Genomic DNA, 21,424 nt, shown 5'->3' on the forward strand with positions numbered 1-21,424 from the left:
AGCTGGATGTAAAATACACATTTTAACATAGTGTACAAAAATAGCTTACTGGGAAAAGTAAATGCCTTAATTGTTCATTGATAGCTAAAAAGGCAGCTTTTACTCAGGTCCATTGATAATGACAGTATATATATATATATATTTTTTGCACTAGTTTTTATGGATTGTTGTTTTCAACCTCATTCCATAAAATACACAAACAGGTTATGGAGTCTGGTCTACAGATCAGCTGCACAAAGCAATAGATGTGCAACATTTGACAATGATTGTCTTCTTTCTTTGTATCATACGAGGGTAGGCTGAAAAGTTCTAAGGCTCACTATAATGCAGTTAATGTATTACTCCTTCATGGGGAGCCTTAGAACTTTTCAGCCTACCCTCGTATATGGACCGACAGTAGATCTGCTCATACTAGAAGCTAAAGGAGGAAAGCAGTTCCTCTCATCAACCGTCCAATTGTGATTTATGTTTACAGATGAGAAAACATCTCCAGTCCTGACTTTGACACCTATACCATGAGTCCTTTGGGAGTCCAGGTGTCAACAGTAGATATGGAGCTCAGCGCGCTTCTTCCACTTCCGGAATTGTTGGTTTCGAGCTGCTTGTGGACTTATACTGAGAGACTTGGTTGATGGCGAGAGTATTCACAGACTTGATCTGTGTGGTCCTCAAGGGTATTGTCTGGCTCATCTGTAAACCATGTCTTTTCTGAGGAAGACACACAAAAAAGACACCATCAGCGATACATGAATGTCAGTTACAGCTGAAATGGTGATCTACTGTACACCATTTCATTTGTCTGGACAAGACCACTGTAAAGTGAATGATTTTTCTTGTTTGTGCGACGGATTTGGCTGTCAGAAAAATTACATTTTTGTGAACAATTCACAGATTTTTGGATCTATAAAGATCCTATTGTCTTATGTACAATTTGCACATGTTCAAAAAAGCCTCTCAATCAATCAGTCAATCAATCATAAACTATATTCAACTGCATCTTCAGGAGGGCATGCGTGTGCACATACATGAGCTTTTGACAAGAGCGGAAGTTAGCTTTGAGTTAGCGGAAGTTTGTGTGCACACTGACATCTGTGAAATGTCATTTAAGTCACTCCAGAGGTGTTATCAGGTTACAAAAACAGCGTTATCAGTTTTAGAAGTGCTTATTTCTGACTAGCTTTACATAATATATGACAAAGAGGTTATATTTACACAAACAAAAGTGGAGTTTGCAGCTAGCTAGACCAGCCTGTGCGTCATCATGCTAGTGTCCACCAAATGTCTTGTAAATCATTCAGAGGGTTATCAGGTTCCAAAAACAGCAGTTTCAGTTTTAGAAGTGTTTATTTCTCAGCTAGCTTTTACATAATATATGAAAAGGAGGTAATATTTACACACAAACAAAATGGGAGTTTGCAGCTAGCTAGACCAGCCTGTGATATCACCATGCTAGCGTCCGCCAAATGTCTTGTAAATCACTTCAGAGGTGTTATCAGGTTCCAAAAACAGCAGTTTCGGTTTTAGAAGTGTTTATGTTCTCACTAGCTGTTACATATATATGAAAAGGAGGTTATATTTACACACAAACACAATGGAGTTTGCAGCTACCTATGACCAGCCTGTGATGTCACACCCATGCTAGCGTCCGCCAAATGTCTTGGAAAATCACTTCAGAGGTGTTATCAGTTCCAAAAAACAGCAGTTTCAGTTTTAGAAGTGTTTATTTCTCACTAGCTTTTACATATATATGAAAAGGATGGTTATATTTACACGCAAACAAAATGGAGTTTGCAGCTAGCTAGGCCAGCCTGTGATGTTGCCATGCTAATGTCTGCCAAATGTCTTGGAATCACTTCAGAGGTGTTATCGGTTCCAAAAACAGTGGTTTCAGTTTTAGAAATGTTTATTTCTCACTAGCTTTTACATAATATATGAAAAGGATGGTTATATTTACACACAAACAAATGGAGTTTGCAAGCTAGCTAAACCAGCCTGTGATGGTCGCCATGCTAATGTCTGCCAAATGTCTTGTAAATCACTTCAGAGGTGTTATCGGGTTCCAAAAACAATGTTTTCAGTTTTACAAGTGTTTTATTTCTTGCTAGATTGCAGCTAGCTAGACCAGCCACTGACATCACTGTGCTGCTCTATTTTGATATTCAGTAATGGGACTGGACTTATGCTGAGCACAGACAGATGGACAGACGGACAGATGGATGCAAAGCCTTCGCAATACCCGATAACCATATTCTGGCCTTCGGTTACTGCAAAGGCTTTTTAATAAATGTGGATCGTGTCAGAAAAATCTTAGTCATTGTATCGCTATGCACTTCGGCACACAAACAATAGATTTCCTGCACCTACATGCTCATGCCTGTTTTTTAGGATGACTGAGTTCTCATTTTTAGTGTACGAGGAGACTAAGATGTTATTATTCTTTTATTAGAGTCTCTACTTTTCCAAGCTGAAAGTCAGAAATTCTAGCTTGCTAGTTTCCACCCGAAGGCCATCTCACAGAGGGAACTCACTATATTAATACAGTGGAATCCCCCAAAATAATACTTTACCAGTAATAAAATTTGCTGTAATTTTGAGATCTACCACTGAAATAGATCTCAAATTTGTCAGTTTTGTAGGGAAAAATAATAAAAGGACACCACATCTTTAAACACATTAATGCTCATCTGGATGTTAAAAAAAAATCAGAGAGAAAATTCACGGCTTGCAGTGACAAATATCACAGCATGTATATGTATAGCAGCAGAGTGTGAAGCGTCCAGGATGAAAATCAGCACCTCCAAATCCGAGGCCATGGTTCTCGACCGGAAAGAGGTGCTTTGCCCTCTTCAGGTCGTGGGAGTGTCCTTGCCTCAAGTGGAGGAGTTTAAGTATCTCGGGGTCTTGTTCACGAGTGAGGGACGGATGGAGCGTGAGATCGATAGACGGATCGGTGCAGCATCTGCAGTCATGCGGTCGCTGTATCGGACCGTCGTGGTGAAGAGATAGCTGAGTAGGGGGCAAAGCTCTCGATTTACCGATCGATCCTCACCTATGATCATGAGATTAGCTCAGACCGAAAGAACGAGATCGCGAGTACAAGCGCCGAGATGAGTTTCCTCCGCAGGGTGGCTGGGCGCTCCCTTAGAGACAGGGTGAGGAGCTCGGTCACTCGGGAGGAGCTCGGAAGTCGAGCCGCTGCTCCTCCACGTGAAAGGAAGTCAGTTGAGGTAGCTCGGCATCCTTTTCCGGATGCCCCCTGGACGCCTCGCTGGAGAGAGTTCGGGCACGTCCACTGGGAGGAGACCCGGGAAAGACCCAGGACACGCTGGAGGGACTACATCTCTCGGCTGGCTTGGGAACGCCTTGGGGTTCCCCGGAGGAGCTGGGGGAGGTGTGTGTGGAATCAGGAGGTCTGGGCGGCTTTGCTTGAGCTGCTGCCCCCGTGACCCGACTCCAGATAAAGCAGAAGAAAATGGATGGATGGATGGATGGATGGATGGATAGATGTATATGTATATATGTTTCCTTTTGCTGACTTTATAGGGGACACACTATGGTGTGTTGTAGATTGTTTTATTTGATGTTACATACAACATGAAAATGAGACAGACTGCATATGATTTTGGAAACTGTTTTTCAAATCATTGCTTTAGATGATCCTCTCTATTACCCAGAAGACTCAACGATCTGAAATAAATGTGCTGCCACCACTTTGTATGAATGTGTGGGTAGGATGCACAAGTACAATGCAATAAAAGCAGAAATAATTATTGTGTGGGTGTGATGATGACGATGATGATGCTGATGATGATGACGACAACAACAAATAGGAAAATCAAATGCAAGGTGCAACTCCAGGATTTTACAACCAGGGATCTATTTAGTGTAGGGGGTCATTGTTTCACTCGAGACAAAAATGAAATGAATGTTGGGAAAGTGTAGTGACACGGACCCACAACAGGGGGGGCAAATGAACGGACAATGAAAGAGTCGAATATGAACACTTTACTGTTGTGAAAGAGCACAACAAAAATACAGAGGATTACAGAATTTGAGCAAACAGTCAATCCACAAAGGTGACGTGTGGGCAGGCTCGAGGATAGAAGACGTCTGTCCTGAGAAGAACCGGAACCACACGATTTCCTCCACCACCGAACCTGGAGAATACTGGAGCCACCAAGTTCCGAGTCCCCAGGTGGCCACCGTCTCCGAGTGTCGGATCTGGTACTGCTGGCGAGGAGCAAAAACAGTCATATGTGGGTGCCTGCACACCCAGTAACAACAATGGTGGGAATTTCACCTCCGCCTCTAACACACACTCGTGCAGCTCCTGTCTAACCACTTATCTGGTTGGGGTGTGAAGCGAAGCCGTCGCTGATCACACCAAACGCCAATCTCTCAGATAGGGAACACCACAGGAAAGCGGCTGCAAAAAGAGTTCAGACTAAGACACAGTTAAGGCTGAGAATATTACCTTCACAGGTAGATGATATCTCCGCAATGAGGTGGAGATGACATCCGGTTTTTATGGAGTGGAATGATGAAGTGTAGATGGATGACAGCTGTCATGAGATAATGAGTGACAGCTGTCACCCCCGGCTGTGTCTGTGGCGGCAGCGCCCTCTCGTGCCTGAAGCCCGCACTTCAGGCAGGGCGCCCTCTGGTGGTGGGCCAGCAGTACCTCCTCTTCTGGCGGCCCACACAACAGGACCCCCCCTCAACGGGCGCCAGGAAGCGCCCCGACCAGGCTTTGTCCGGGTGACGGCGGTAGAAATTGGCCAGGAGGGCCAGGTCCAGGATGAAGCTCCTCTTTACCCAGGAGCGTTCTTCGGGTCCATACCCCTCCCAGTCCACCAAATACTGGAACCCCCGGCCCATTCGACGGACGTCCAGGAGCCGGCGCACTGTCCAAGCCGGTTCCCCGTCGATGATCCGGGCAGGAGGCGGTGCCGGACCGGGAGCACAGAGGGGTGAGGTGAGGTGTGGTTTAAATCCGGGAGACATGAAAAACAGGGTGGAATCCGCAGTGAAGCCGGGAGTTGGAGCTCACTGCAGCAGGACTGAGGATTTTGATGATCTTGAAGGGTCCAATGAATCTGTCCATAAGTTTGGGTGAGTCCACCTGCAGGGGAATGTCCTTAGTAGATAACCACACCTCCTGCCCGGGCTGGTATGCAGGGGGCCGGGGACCGCCGGCGGTCTGCATGGGTCTTAGCCCTCGTCCGGGCCTTAATAAGGCACAACGGGCGGTGCGCCACACCCGACAGCACCTCCGCAGGTGGGCCTGGACCGAGGGCACACCGACCTCTCCCTCCACCACGGAAAACAACGGGGGCTGGTACCCCAGACACACCTCAAATGGGGAGAGGCCGGTGGCAGAAGACACCTGACTGTTGTGTGCATACTCGATCCAGGCCAGATGGTTACTCCAGGCCGTCGGGTGCGCTGATGTCACACAGCAGAGGATCTGTTCCAACTCTTGGTTGGCCCGTTCTGCTGTCCGTTCGTCTGTGGGTGGTACCCGGACGAGAGGCTCACGGTGGCCCCCAGTTCCCTGCAGAAACTCCTCCAGACTTGAGAGGAAAACTGGGGACCACGATCCGAGACTATGTCAGCTGGTATCCCATGCAGATGAACGACGTGGTGGACCAGGAGGTCAGCAGTCTCCTTGGCCGTTGGGAGCTTCGGGAGGGCCACGAAGTGGGCCGCCTTGGAGAACCGGTCCACTATCGTCAGAATGGTAGTCATGCCCTGGGATGGCGGGAGGCCCGTGACGAAATCCAGGCAGATATGGGACCAGGGGCGATGTGGCACCGGGAGCGGCTGGAGAAGTCCTTGGGTCCTCTTATGGTCTGCCTTGCCCCTGGCACAGGTGGTGCAGGCCTGGATATACTCCCGGACGTCGGCTTCCATAGACGCCCACCAGAAGCGCTGCCGGACAACTGCCACGGTCCTTCGCACCCCTGGATGACAGGAGAACTTGGATCCGTGACAGAAATCCAAGACTGCAGCTCTGGCCTCTGGTGGGACGTACAGACGATTTTTTGGTCCAGTTCCGGGGTCCGGGTTCCATGCCAGGGCCTCCCGGACGGTCTTCTCCACGTCCCAAGTGAGGGTGACCACGATAGTGGACTCCGGAATGATGGGCTCCGGTGGATCCGACAGCTCAGTTTTGACTTCGTCTTTGTGTACCCGGGACAAGGCAACTGATCTTTGGTTCTTGGTCCCGGGGTGATAGGTGATCCGGAAGTCAAAACGCCCGAAGAACAGTGACCAGCGGCTTGCCTGGGGTTCAGCCACTTGGCGGTCCTGATATACTCCAGGTTCCGATGGTCAGTGAAAACCGTGAACGGCACAGACGCTCCTTCCAACAGGTGTCTCCACTCCTCAAGAGCCTCTTTCACCGCAAGGAGTTCTCGGTTGCCGACGTCATAGTTCCGTTCAGCTGGGTCAACCTGCAAGAAAAGTAGGCACACGGGTGAAGAACCTTATCGGTCTCTCCGCTCTGGGATAGCATGGCTCCTATCCCTGAGTCAGAGGCGTCCACTTCAACCACAAACTGGCGGCCAAGGTCGGGCTGCACCAGAACTGGTGCAGTCGAGAACCGTAGTTTCAACTCCCTGAACACGGCTTCGCACCGATCCGACCAGGTGAAGGGGACTTTTGGAGAGGTCAGGGCTGTCAGGGGGCTAACTACCTGACTGTAGCCCTTAATGAACCTCCTGTAGAAATGTGCAAAACCGAGGAACTGTTGCAGCTTCCTACTGCTTGTTTGGTTGGGGCCAATCTCTCACCGCCACAACCTTGGCCAGATCAGGGGCGATGGAGTTGGAGGAGATGATAAACCCCAGGAAGGACAGAGAGGTGCGGTGAAAGTCACACTTCTCGCCCTTCACAAACAGCCAGTTCTCCAACAACCGCTGCAGGACCTGGCGTACATGCTGGACATGAGTCTCAGGATCCGGAGAAAAGATGAGTATATCGTCCAGGTATACGAAGACGAATCAGTGCAGGAAGTCCCGCAAGACGTCTTTAACCAAAGCTTGGAACGTCGCGGGGGCGTTAGTGAGGCCGAACGGCATGACCAGGTACTCAAAATGCCCTAACGGGGTGTTAAATGCCGTCTTCCACTCGTCTCCCTTCCGGATCTGAACCAGGTGGTATGCATTTCTAAGATCCAACTTGGTGAAGATTTTGGCTCCATGCAGGGGCGTGAACACTGAATCTAACAGGGGCAATGGGTATCGATTGCGAACCGTAATCTCATTCAGCCCCCTGTAATCAATGCATGGACGGAGTCCGCCGTCTTTCTTGCCCACAAAAAAGAAACCTGCACCCATCGGGGAGGTGGAATTCCTGATCAGCCCAGCAGCTAATGAGTCCCGGATGTAGGTCTCCATTGATTCGCGCTCAGGTCTTGAGAGATTGTACAGCCTGCTGGACGGAAACTCAAGGCCCGGAATCAAATCAATGGCACAATCATACGGACGGTGCGGGGGAAGGGTGAGTGCCAGAACCTTGCTGAAGACGTCAGCAAGATCGTGGTACTCAACCGGCACTGCCGTCAGATTGGGAGGGACTTTGACCTCCTCCTTAGCCTGTAAACCGGGGGGAACCAAGGATCCTAAACACATCCGATGGCAGGTTTCGCTCCACTGAACCACCACCCCAGATGGCCCATCAATCCAGGGATTGTGTTTCAACATCCAAGGGAAGCCCAAATCACGTTGGAGGTAGCAGGAGTCACAAAAACCTCGATCTCCTCCCGATGATTTCCAGACACCACCAGAGTTACTGGTTGTGTCTTGTGTGTGATTAAAGGGAGAAGGGTGCCATCTAGTGCCCGCACCTGCAATGGCGAAGGGAGCGCCACCAGAGGGAGTCCTACCTCCCTAGCCCATCTGCTGTCTAGCAGATTCCCTTCTGACTCCGTGTCCACCAGTGCTGGGGCTTGAAGGGTTAAATCCCCACTCAGGATTGTAACTGGGAGTCATGTGGAAATATGTGTATGCCCCACGTGAATGTCTTGGCCCACCCTAAGCCCAGTTTCTAGGGAGCGGGCGTTGGTGTTTAACCGCTTGGGGCAGTCTCTCTGCAGATGCTCACTCGAGCCGCAGACAAAGCACTCCCCGCGGGCCAGCCTCCTCTGTCTGTTAGGTGGTCTAAATGTGACCCTGCTCGTGTCCATAGGCTTTGTCAGCAGGGGGAGCTGTAGCAACACGGAGCGTTGAGGCTGTGGAGTGTGGGGAGGGCGGAACCTTTTCTGACCCAGAAGGGAGAGGGACGGCGCGTGCCCAGCCACGTCCTTCGTCTCGCTGCCGACAGCGTTCCTCTAACCGATTGTCTAACCGTATAACGAGATCAATAAGCCCATCTAGATCCCGTGGTTCTTCCTTGGCTACCAGGTGCTCCTTCAGGACCAATGACAGTCCGTTTATGAAGGCGGCGCGGAGCGCAACGTTATTCCAGCCGGACCTCGCAGCCACGATGCAGAAGTCGACTGCATATTTGGCTGCGCTCCGGCGCCCCTGTCTCATAGACAACAGCACAGTCGAAGCAGTCTCTCCTCTATTAGGGTGATCAAAAACCGTTTTGAACTCCCTCACAAACCCAGTATAAGTGGTAAGGAGCCGTGAATTTTGCTCCCAAAGTGCTGTAGCCCAAGCGCGTCCCTCACCAAGAAGCAAGTTAATAACATAAGCCACCTTACTGGCGTCAGACGCGTACATGACGGGACGTTGTGCAAAGACGAGCGAACACTGCATAAGAAAGTCCGCGCACGTCTCCACACAACGTCCGCACGGCTCTGGGGGACTTATGTATGCTTCAGGGGATGGTGGGGGGGGTCGTTGAACGACCAGTGGAACATCTATATTCTGCACTGGGTCGGCAGGAGGAGGAGCTGCAGCAGCGCCCTGAGCGCGCGCTTCCCCCTGCGTGGGAGAGCTCCATCCTGCGGTTAAGGGATGACGTTTCTGCTCAGGTCATCAAATCCAAACCGAGCGGTTAAAGGCGGGAGGGATTTGCTGCAACTCACCCAATCACGCTCCTGAGACGCCTGTGCACCCTGCTCTTCCATTGGTTGTCCAACAGACGGTTGACGCCCCCGGGATCCATGCGCTGGCCGAGATATCCTGTTGGGAAAGTGTAGTGACACGGACCCACAACAAGGGCGCAAATGATCGGACAATGAAAGAGTCGAATATGAACACTTTACTGTTGTGAAAAGACCAACAAAAACACAGAGGATTACAGACTTTGAGCAAACAGTCAGTCCACAAAGGTGACGTGTGGGCAGGCTCGAGGATAGAAGACGTCTGTCCTGAGAAGAACTGGAACCACACGATTTCCTCGCCACCGAACCTGGAGAATACTGGAGCTGCCAATTCCGAGTCCCCAGGTGGCCACCGTCTCTGAGTGTCGGATCTGGTTACTGCTGGCGAGGAGCAAAAACAGTCATATGTGGGTGCGTCCACACCCAGTAACAACAATGGTGGGAATTCCACCTCCACCTCTAACACACACTCGTGCAGCTCCTGTCTAACCACTTATCTGTTTGGTGTGAAGCGAAGCCGTCGCTGATCACACCAAACGCCAATCTCTCAGATAGGGGAACACCACAGGAAAGCGGCTGCAAAAAGAGTTCAGACTAAGACACAGTTAAGGCTGAGAATATTACCTTCACAGGTAAGATGATATTCTCGGCAACAAGGTGGAGATGACGTCCGGTTTTTATCGGAGTGGAATGATGAAGTGTAGATGGATGACAGCTGTCATGAGATAATGAGTGACAGCTGTCACCCCCGGCTGTGTCCGTGGCGGCAGCGCCCTCTCGTGCCTGAAGCCCACCACTTCAGGCAGGGCGCCCCTCCTGGTGGGTGGCCAGCAGTACCTCCTCTTCTGGCGGCCCACCAACAATGAATCTGTATTGATCTAGAACAAAACTCCATCACAAGATAATCAGTTATACAATGTTACTAGATGGCACAAGCTAAAAATACTCTCAGTGATGCAATTTCTTGTCACCACTGAACAAGCAAAAAATTAGTCATTAGTCATTATAAGTGTCAAAAGCATGGAGAGAGGAGCCGTTCTGAAGCAGTTGTAGGTTAAATCACGAAATGTAAATACTTTTTTTTTAAACGACTGACTATGTAGTTAGCTGCTTACCTTAACCAAGGGGTTATCAATCCGGTCCTCAAGGACCACTGACCTGCACATTTTCCAATCTCTCCCTTAGACACCTGAATTCGCAAATCAGCTTGTGGTGGAGTAAGGAGAGATGGAAAATGTGCAGGTTCAGGGGTCCTTGAGGACCGGATTGGAACCCTGCCTTAACCTATCTGTCGTTCCCCTGCGCTGTGCTCCACTAAGTCCATTACAATCGACTGTCAAGGAGGGGACTCAGTCATTAAGACACAGACCCCGTATTTGGTCCTTTATGACAACCCCCCAGGCAGACAACTGATAAATTCCCACCTCTCAAAGACAGCATCTCACAGTAGTGTTCAGATATAGTAGTGCTATGTGACTAAAAAGATTAATCCAGGTTTTGGTATATTTCTTATTGGTACATGGGAAATAAGGTACCAGTAGATTCAGTAGATTCTCACAAATCCAACAGACAAGCATCATGATATGCACACTCTTAAGGCTATGAAATTGGGCTGTTAGTAAAAAAAAAAAAAAAAGTGAAAAGGGTGTTCACAATATAGTAGTGTGGCATTCAGTCAGTGAGTTGTCAATTTGTGGCACAAACAGGTGTGAATCAGGTTCCCTTATGTAAGGATTGAAGCCAGCACCTGTTGAACATGCTGTTCTCTTGAAAGCCTGAGGAAATGGATCTTCAGCACATTGTTCAGAAGAGCAGCGTAGTTTGATTAAAAAGTTGATTGGAGAGGGGAAAAACTTATACGCAGGTGCAAAAAATTATAGGCTGTTCATCTAAAATGATCTCCAGTGCTTTAAATGGACAAAAAAAACAGAGACGCGTGGAGGAAAACGGAAAACAACCATCAAAATGGATAGAAGAATAACCAGAATGGCAAAGGCTCACCCACTGATTTAAACCATCATTCACTGAAGTTTGAAAACACTGCGCCAACACGGAGATGTGCTGTACAGTGCATCCGCAAAGTATTCACTTTGCGCTTCACTTTGCGCTTCACTTTTTCCACATTTTATGTTACAGACTTTTTCCAAAATGGATGAAATTTTCATAATGACAATGTGAAAAAAGTTTTATTTGAGATTTTGCAAATTTATAAAAAAAAAAAAAAATGACATGTTTATAGTCTTTGCCATGAAGCTCAAAATTGAGTTCAGGTGCATCCTGTTTCCACTGATCATCCTTGAGATGTTTCTACAGCTTAATTGGAGTCCACCTGGGATAAATTCAGTTGATTGGACATGATTTGGAAAGACACACACCTGTCTACATATAAGGTCCCACAGTGACAGCATGTCAGAGCACAAACCAAGCATGAAGTCAAATGAATTGGTCTGCAGACCTCCAAGACAGGATTGTCTCAAGAAACAAATCTGGAGAAGGGTACAGAAACATTTCTGCTGCTTTGAAGGTCCCAATGAGCAGTTTCCTCCATCATCCCTAAATAGAAGTAGTTAAGATCCACCAGTACTCTTCCTAGAGTTGGCCGCGCATGTAAACTGAGCAATTGGGGGAGAAGGGCCTTAGTCAGGGAGGTGACCAAGAACTTATGTATCCAATATAACTTATGAACGAGGTCTGTTAGAAAAGTATCGGATCTTTTTATTTTTTGCAAAAACCTGATGGATTTGAATCACGTGTGCTTGCATGAGCAAACCTTGAACCTTTGTGCGCATGCATGAATTTTTTCACACTTGTCAATTGCGTCATTTGCTGGCAAGCAGCCTTTGTGTGAGGTCGTGTGTCGTGCTCTCGTCGGATTTTCATTGCAAGGAAAATGGCGGAATGACTGGAGCAGCGCTACTGCATCAAAGTTTGCCAGAAACTGGGCGACAGCCAGGTGGAAACCATTCGGAAGATTCAGATGGCTTTCAGTGACGATGCTTTGGGCATCACACATGTTAAGGAGCGGTACAACCGGTTTAAAGACGTCGGCACAACGGTGGAGAGCGAGCCATGCTCCAGTCGGCCATCAACATGCAGAAATGACCAGATCATTCCAAAGTGAACGCTGTGGTGATGTGGGACCGTCGTGTAACTATCTAAGAAATTGCGGAAGAGGTGGACATCAGCACTTTTTCGGCACATTCCACTGTGACAGAAGATCTGGCCATGAAAAGAGTGGCAGTGAAATTCATGCCGAAGCTGCTGACGGCGGAGCAAAAGCGCCTCCATGTTGAAGTCTCACAGGACATGTGTGACATGCCCACCTCTTCCACAATTTCTCGGATAATCACACGACTGAAAAGTCACCAAAAGCCGTCTGAATCTTCCGAATGGTTTCCACCTGGCTGTCGCCCAGTTTCTGGCAAAATTTGATGCACCGCTGCTCAGTCGTTCCGTCATTTTCCTTGCAATGAAAATCCGCCGAGAGCACTACACATATCCTCACACAAGGCTGCTTTCCAGAAAATGACGCAATGGACAGGCGTGAAAAAATTCATGCATGCGCATAAAGGTTCAAGGTTTGCTCATGCAAGCACACGTGATTCAAATCCATCAGGTTTTTTGCAAAAAATAAAAAGGTCCGATACTTTTCTAACAGACCTCGTATTTATTTTTTGTATAGTTTCTTTTTTTTTTGTTTTATGAACAGTAAATTGTATTTATTTATTTATTTATTTATTTTAATCCTTTGGCTTGGTATGACATGTTTTAGACTTGTTATATATTGATGTTTTTAACTCATCTTGCTTTTTTATTTTATCTTGGGGTATCCTTGTTCTTTTAGCACTGTCACTTTGTCTTGCTCTGTGTGTTTATCAAAACAAGATGACTCAGTCACTGTAACCAAATTTACCCAAGGGTATAATAATAAATTGGATCTGAATCTAAATGTCAGGCATCATGTTTGGAGGAAACCAGGCACCATCCCTACAGTGAAGCATGGTGTTGGCAGCATCATGCTGTGGGGATGTTTTTCAGCAGCAGGAACCTGGAGACTAGTCAGGATTGAGGGAAAGATGAATGCAGCAATGTACAGAGACATCCTGGATGAAAACCTGCTCCAGAGCGCCCTTAACCTCAGACTGGGGTGACCGTCTGGCAGCACAATGACCCTAAACACACAGCCAAGATATCAAGGGAGTGGCTTCAGGGACAACTCTGTGAATGTCCTTGAGTGGCCCAGCCAGAGTCCAGACCTGAATCTGATTGAACATCTCTGGAGAGATCTGAAAATGGCTGTGCACTGACGCTCCCCATCCAACCTCGAGATTGAGAGGTGATGCAAAGAGGAATGGACAAAACTGCCCAAAGATAGATGCACCAAGCTTGTGGCATCATATTCAAAAAGACTTGAGGCTGTAACTGCTGCAAAAGGTGCATCAACAAATTACTGAACAAAGGGTGTGAATGTCACAGATGTGCAAATGTGTGTCTCGTAATACATGTGATGTATTAGTTTATGTTTAATACATTAGCAAAAATAAAAAAAAAATAAAAAAAAACTTTTTTTCATGTTGTTATTATGGGGTGTTGTGAGCAGGATTTTGATGGGGAAAAATGAATTTACTCCATTTTGGAATAAGGCTGTAACATAACAAAATGGGGGAAAAAATGAAGCGCTGTGAATACTTTCCGGATGCACCGTATCACCCATGATAGCATCAAAAGAATTATCATCTCAAGGAATCCCAACCACAAACAAGGTGTGACATGTTCACTCATTTTAGTGTTCATTAGTTTGTACGTACATTTATAAATGAACAACAACAGCTGAGAGCCAGTCGATGCAAAGTATTGACAGCTTCGTGATGGACTGACCCTGCTGGAGAAGATAAATGTACCGCAAAAGCACACAAACACACACGTACACACGGGACAACAGCAGCTGCAGACGTCAGAGAGGGTTAGACGGGGGACATACTTTTGTTTGTCTCGTGAGTCCCTGCTTTTGGTGCGGTTGGTGCGGTTAGTGCTTGGGATGGAGTGGAGGGGAGGAGCTCTTTTGCTGGAGGAATGGCGACGAATGGGAAGAGTGACTGAGGCTGGTTCTGGACTGGCCGGCGTTGTGGTCGAACTGCATCAGGCAGAAGATCAGGTCAGAGGGCACCAGCTCAAATGGCGTACGGCGGATTGGTGATGACGTACCTGGAGGAGAGAGGGAAGAGATGACTGTGTTCAGAATAACTGTATCCATATGCAGTGGTTTGTGGGAGTATTGTTTTCATCCTGTGTGCACGTCCATCCGTGGGTGAACAAAATAATCAAAGAGCCGTATTTTGATGTTATACATTAAAAGAAGGCAGCAAAGGTGTGCAAAAAAAAAAAATCAGATGTGTCCAAGGGCAAAATGCTGCTTAAACGATGGGAAATATGAGTGCAAATATGGATGCAGGGCACAGAGGGGACAGTTTAATGCTCCACATTACTCTGGGACATTTTATAGCCATTAAACCTGTTGGCACGTTGTGTTACACGCAACCACTGACTGGATCGGTCAGTCCAGATGACACTATCAGCTGAATGGAATATTTATTTCATCTGACATCACACTGCCCAAGTTGCTACATTTTAAACATTAGAAAAATGCTACAACTTCCCCTTCTGGAGTATTGCCCCACCCTCCCAAATGTACTGCACCACCATACTTCACATTTCTGTGGAGAGCCCTGGGACCCACTGAATGGAATATTTAGTTCATCTGCTACAGGTTCTATATCTTAAACATTACTGAGTTTATGCTACAGCTTGGTTGATAATAAAGATACACTTGTGGTTATTATAACGGCTGAGTGGATCCTTGTCATTTGATTGGTGCTTTGTATGTCACGTGACATGGGTTATTTGTCCCATTTGTGTTGTGTTGCATTTAGCGTGCAAATATGGTTCCATTTACCGTGCAAATTTGGTTCCATAAGTTTTGTACCATTGCATGCTGGGAACCCCACCCAGTGGGGGCGGCGTATAGCTAAACATGGCAGAGTTGGTTTTGCTGATGGACAATGATTTGAACAAGCTAATTGATGGTGCTAATTCTTCTAACATACACACACACAAAAACAAATCAACTCTGCCATAAGCTGTCTGGAAGCATGAAGAGCTGTAATGCCGCGTTCACGTCCAGTGCGACGTGAGCGACAGCAGTGACAGGTTGCCATGTAATCCCTATGGAAGGACATGTTTTGGTGCCAAGCCACGGAGCACGACGCGATGGATGCGAGTGAAGTGATTTTGAGCGACTGGCGCATTTTTAGCGCAATATTGCGTCGCGTCACGTCGCATTGCCCTCCTCCCCAAGTTGAAAAATCGGAACTTTTTCATCTTGTCGCGCTGCGATGACCAATCAGGGACTGTGATCAAGGTCCGTCATGTTAACTTGACTGACAATCGGAGCCGGCGAGCGGAATGGAAGCTCCTCCTATTTGATGACGTACTGGGGTGAATTTTCGAAGCGAAAGCAGAGCAACACACCGGGCGATGGTGGCGTGTCCGTCGCCACGCATCCGAAGCGAATTTGTGGCATTCGGTCGCGCCCGGTGTGAACGCGGCATTAGGATGAAAACATGGACAAATTTCTGATGTGATTTTTCGCTGGACTGAGTACACTAAGTCTTTTTTTGGAAGTATCACAGACTGTTTTTCCAAGTTGACTGAGAACAATTTTGGACTCCTATTTAAAGTCTGTGTTGGACTGTTGGTGTCAAAGCACCACACCAAAATGTAAGTCACTTTTCTGTTGTTTATAAATTACTATAATATCAAGGATCTATTTTAGCTGTTATATAAAACAAATAATGAATGTTTTTACATTCTTTTAATGAAACAAATATTCAATTCAATGAAAGCAACATACTAGAGCCCGACCGATATATCGGCCAGCCGATAATATCGGCCGATATAAGCCCTTTTCAAAGTACTCACTATCAGCCGAAATTTTGCCATAGAACGCCAATAATTTTCTCATAAACAGAACAGTTACTGAAATAATGTTTGTGTTGGCAAAGTAAATGTCCTTGCACCATTGTCCAGTAGATGGAGCTCTGACTCCATTCAACTGAGAGCTGCTTACACCCTGCTTAAATGTGTTCATCACCGGCCCCCGCAGTTCGCCATCACACTGCACTGATCGGCTGACAGAAGCATACAAGTAAGTTTATAAGGATCTATATCCTTATCCTGAACCTATATTTAAGTCGCAGGAACAAGAGGTACAAGATCAGATGTATTTCACAACTCTTTTTAAGGATATGTATTTGCTAATTTCACAAAGGTTTTAATTCTTGATTGCATTTTTTGAACTTGAAATTCTTCTCTGTTATAAAGTTAATCAATATGAGGACAAAGCTTCAGCTTTTAGCTATACCTTTTTGTTAAGGGTCCAAAAAAGAACATTTTATTCATTTAAAAAAAAACTAATAATAATATCGGCTGATTTTATCGGCTATCGGCAAATCAGCCGATTTATCGATTATCTGCATGTTTTTTTTTCATCCAATATCGATATCGGTATCGGCCTCAAAAAATCCATATTGGTCGGGCTCTACAACATATCATTGAACTCGGCCTTCGTCTCACTGAATGGACATTCCATCTTTCACCTCATGAAATATTCATACCATTGAATTCAACATTCATTGTTTGCACAATATTAAACAGTAACTAGCGCATTGCCCATGAGGATCCATGAGTCTAGGCTGGTAGTGTTTTCTAAATATGTATCTGACATATTTCAAGGGTGGTAATAAATTATGCAAAGTTTTTATAATGATTCAGAATGGCGTGTGAGTCAATAATGTTATTATCAACATCCACTGTTTACTGTTATATGTAATATCCGCAATTTCTAAAAAATATTAGTGCTATCAACGTTCCATTTTGGCGACATTCATCCTTGACCCAAAATGCATAAGTATACCAAACGGTAAATGTAGCTCTCCCCAGTTTGTCCGTGATTGAAGGTAAAAACACATGCACGTATGCATACATGTACACAGAGGCCACTTGGTTTTTAATATACATATGATTTACTGCCGCCTGCTGGAATGGTGTGTGAGTTCGGTAATTATCGACGTCCATTGTTCACTGTTGTTAGCTAATATTCCTAATTTTTTAAAAATGTTAGTCTTCTCAATGTTCCATTTTGTCAGTGTTTATCTTTGACTCAAAATGCACAAGAATACCAAACAGCAGATGTCAGCTCTCCCCAGTTTGTCTGTGATCGAAGCCACACATGCACGCACACATATACAGAGGGCGCTTGGCTTTTAATATATAGATATGAAGTCGTATACAGTATCATGTTATTATTGATCACATGAACTGTGAACTTGGATGACAGTGACAGGTCAAACTCAAGGTCAGAACTGTTTAACTCAATCATTTAAAGCCAATATGGATCAAATACACTGGAAGGGTTGTGTTAGTGGAGGAAGTTGTTCACTTAAGGACAGAACTGATCAAATGTCAAAGCCACACAGAACCACACATTATGCTGTCACTGAATCACAAATAAACAATTTGCATGAATCCGTTTCAAACATGACGTGCAAGACTCACCGCTTGGTGCACTGACTCTGCGTGTTCAGGTGTGCGTCTCGTAATCGATAGATTCCAAAGCACAACATGTTGTAGGTTTTCAGAGCTTTACAAAACAGGACACCATAACAACACAATCCTGCAAGACAGCAATGCAGTGTTAGGCTGAATACCGACCAAACAGCTTTTATTGATGTAATACTCATCGAATACCAAAATGAAGTGACTTGTCACCAGGTGTCTTGAATATTACAATTTGTAGCCAGAATACTGAAGATCAACAATGGTGAGGAAAATAAACACCTACATTTATTGCTTTAATTAGAAAGGACCTTGCTGTTAGCCACACCCCTTTTTCTTCAGAGAGGAGGGCATCTGTCCACCTCGCTCCCTCTGACCCTTTATTGGCCTTATACTACTTGCAAACAAGCTCAGTGGGAGTGTGTCACGGTACAAACATGACTCCAGTTATGTCACATGTATTGTGCAGAAAATTCAAGCACCTTTAACTCACCTTAAACTATTATTTAGGGAATAACCCTGTTGTGTCTGATGATTTGCAGACATTCATGCTGATTATACGGTAGCAAATAGAGCTTTTACCAGTGCCGCATAAGCGGAGCGGTAAAATGGCTATTTGCAACTGTATAAAAGTATGAACGCCCGCAAATCATCAGACACAAGGACGTTATTCCCATTCTAATTCAATTGCATTGTTTGCATGGTTTATTTTTCTGTAAGTAATCAGTCAGCAAGGCATACCGTCGTGGCAAGCACCACTCATCAGCAGTCAGGGCGTGGAGTAATCCACCAAACGTGAAAATCCATCAAATGTGAAACAGTAATTCTGTACCCGAATCCGCATCAATACTTTCGTATGGTAGCTTAAATTCACCCATTTCAGGGGCCAGCGTCAGTACGCGACTTTCTCTTCGCCCTAAGCTAACAGTGCTATGTGAAACATGAAATGTGAATATGGTTGAATATTTTGCCACGGTTACCCCGATATTATACGGACTGAAATCTCACACACTTAACCAATCAAATTCGTGGAAAAAATGCACTTTGATTAGAATATATTATGTACTTACATTGAACTTACTAATAAAATAATGCACATATCCACGTACCCAGAGGCCACTTTGCCTTATATATAGATAAAGGCTTTATCGCCTTTAAAGAATTTACCGCCCGCTGCTGGAATGGCGTGTGAGTCTAAATCAAATCAAATCAATTTATTTATATAGCGTCAAATCACAACAAACAGTTGCCCCAAGGCGATTTATATGTAAGGCAAAAGCCATACAATAATTACAGAAAAACCCCACGGTCCAAAACGACCCCCTGGCGGACACTTGGCGACAGTGGGAAGGAAAAACTCCCTTTTAACAGAAGAAACCTCCAGCAGAACCAGGCTCAGGGAGGGACAGTCTTCTGCTGGGACTGGTTGGGGCTGAGGGGAGAGAATCAGGAAAAGACATGCTGTGGAAGACAGCAGTGATCAATCACTAATGATTAATGCAGAGTGGTGCATACAGAGCAAAAAGAGAAAGAAACACTCAGTGCATCATGGGTACCCCCCAGCAGTCTAAGTCTATAGCAGCATAACTAAGGGATGGTTCAGGGTCACCTGATCCAAGCCCTAACTATAAGCTTTAGCAAAAAGGAAGTTTTAAGCCTAATCTTAAAGTAGAGAGGGTGTCTGTCTCCCTGATCTGAATTGGTAGCTGGTTCCACAGGAGAGGAGCCTGAAAGCTGAAGGCCTCTGCCTCCCATTCTACTCTTAAAAACCCTAGGAACTACAAGTAAGCCTGCAGTCTGAGAGCAAAGCGCTCTATTGGGGTGATATGGTACTATGAGGTCCCTAAGATAAGATGGGACCCTGACTTATTCAAAACCTTATAAGTAAGAGAATTTAAATTGTATTCTAGAATTAACAGGAAGCCAATGAAGAGAGGCCAATATGGGTGAAATATGCTCTCTCCTAGTCCCTGTCAGTACTCTAGCTGCAGCATTTTGAATTAACTGAAGGCTTTTCAGGGAACTTTTAGGACAACCTGATAATAATGAATTACAATAGTCCAGCCTAGAGGAAATAAATGCATGAATTAGTTTTCAGCATCACTCTGAGACAAGACCTTTCTAATTTTAGAGATATTGCGCAAATGCAAAAAAGCAGTCTACATATTTGTTTTAATATGCACTTTGAAGGACTATATCCTGATCAAAAATGACTCCAAGATTTCTCACAGTATTACTGGAGGTCAGGGTAATGCCATCCAGAGTAAGGATCTGGTTAGACACCATGTTTCTAAGATTTGTGGGGCCAAGTACAATAACTTCAGTTTTATCTGAATTTAAAAGCAGAAAATTAGAGGTCATCCATGTCTTTATGTCTGTAAGACAATACTGCAGTTTAACTAATTGGTGTGTGTCTTCTGGCTTCATGGATAGATAAAGCTGGGTATCATCTGCGTAACAATGAAAATTTAAGCAATGCTTTCTAATAATACTACCTAAGGGAAGCATGTATAAAGTGAATAAATTTTGAATCTAGATAAAATAGAGTCTAGAATTTAATTATCAACAACCATTGTTCAGTGTTGTTAGCTAACATCCGTAGTTTCTCCAAAAATAATTTGTCCTATAAACTTTCGGTTTTCGCAGCATTTATACTTGACCCAAATACATAAACATATCAAACAACTCTGTGATCAACCCATACACACGGATGCACAAACGCACGCACACAGAGGCCACTTGGCTATTATTATATAGATGTACAGCTGTAAAATATCAATATTACAAACAACCAGTAGAATATGTTAATGTATGACCACTTGTTTGCCTCTCAGATCAAAACCTAAACATTTTTTTTTCTCGTTGATCTACAATATTTATACAATAGACCACATCAAAGCTGAATTCTCTTGTAGCAGGGGAATCTGATGTTGAACAACGTTGGCAGGTTTCGTTGGCCTACAGGTGGGAAGAAGTGATTTGTTTTAAATTAGGATTGGTTAGTGATACAGTCAGAGGTCAAGGTTGAATTTCCATCCCCATTCTAAAAGAGACAAATGGAAATACCCATGTGTGTCTGTGCATGTGTGGGTTCTGGGAGGTGTTTGAGGTTAGGTGCAGTATCTTATCTGTTTGCATTTCATCCATCCTTCTTAGTTTGACTCCTTTCACCAAAGCCAGCTCCCAGAAGCAGACAAAGACAAGCTACACCTTTGGGTGACAGCACCAGTCACTTACCCCGAGGTCAGCAAAAGGCCCGTCGTACAGGGCCAGCTGTGCTACTCGACACCTGTCCCTGTTAGCCAGGGTCTTGCGGCGTGCTGGTACCCGCCTCGTAGCGCATTCTCCTCTGCCAGCAGCCCTTCTAGCTCTGGTGTCGCCCCTCCTGTTACCAGTGTCCGGATCAAGGTGAGGATATTATCATTGAAGTATGTCTGAAGGAATGAAGGTAGAGGGGGGAAAATCTTGAAGTAAACGCCACCAAAGTCACAACTGAAGCACTCAAAGTGCGGACCAATGTGAGCGCCGTGATCTCGCCCCTGTTCTGTCACGTCACATTGCTCAGCACGTTGAGTGAAAAGACAGGAGAATCCAATTACTGCAGGTTACGCTGACTGCCGTCACAGACAGGTTCAAAATACACACACAAACAATTATTATTTTAAACCTCTAACACAAGAGCAAAAAGACTACACTGGGTGAGGATAGGTCAGATCTGGGCACATGTGCCAGTTGTTGAGATGGACATTGAAGTTT

The 21,424-nt window shown here is 45.6% G+C and overlaps 1 long non-coding RNA gene across 1 annotated transcript; it reads right to left on the minus strand.

The window, feature by feature from the left end:
- Positions 1 to 597: 597 nt before the first annotated feature.
- Positions 598 to 20,966, minus strand: LOC117531587. Its single transcript, XR_004566654.1, has 4 exons — positions 20,906 to 20,966; positions 17,669 to 17,786; positions 14,037 to 14,260; positions 598 to 708 (listed from the first exon to the last, which is right to left on the minus strand). It is a non-coding gene; the product is annotated as an uncharacterized LOC117531587 (long non-coding RNA).
- Between the last annotated feature and the right edge of the window lie 458 nt (positions 20,967 to 21,424).

The sequence above is a fragment of the Thalassophryne amazonica genome, chromosome 18, assembly GCF_902500255.1.
Source record: "Thalassophryne amazonica chromosome 18, fThaAma1.1, whole genome shotgun sequence".
Classification (NCBI taxonomy): domain Eukaryota; kingdom Metazoa; phylum Chordata; class Actinopteri; order Batrachoidiformes; family Batrachoididae; genus Thalassophryne; species Thalassophryne amazonica.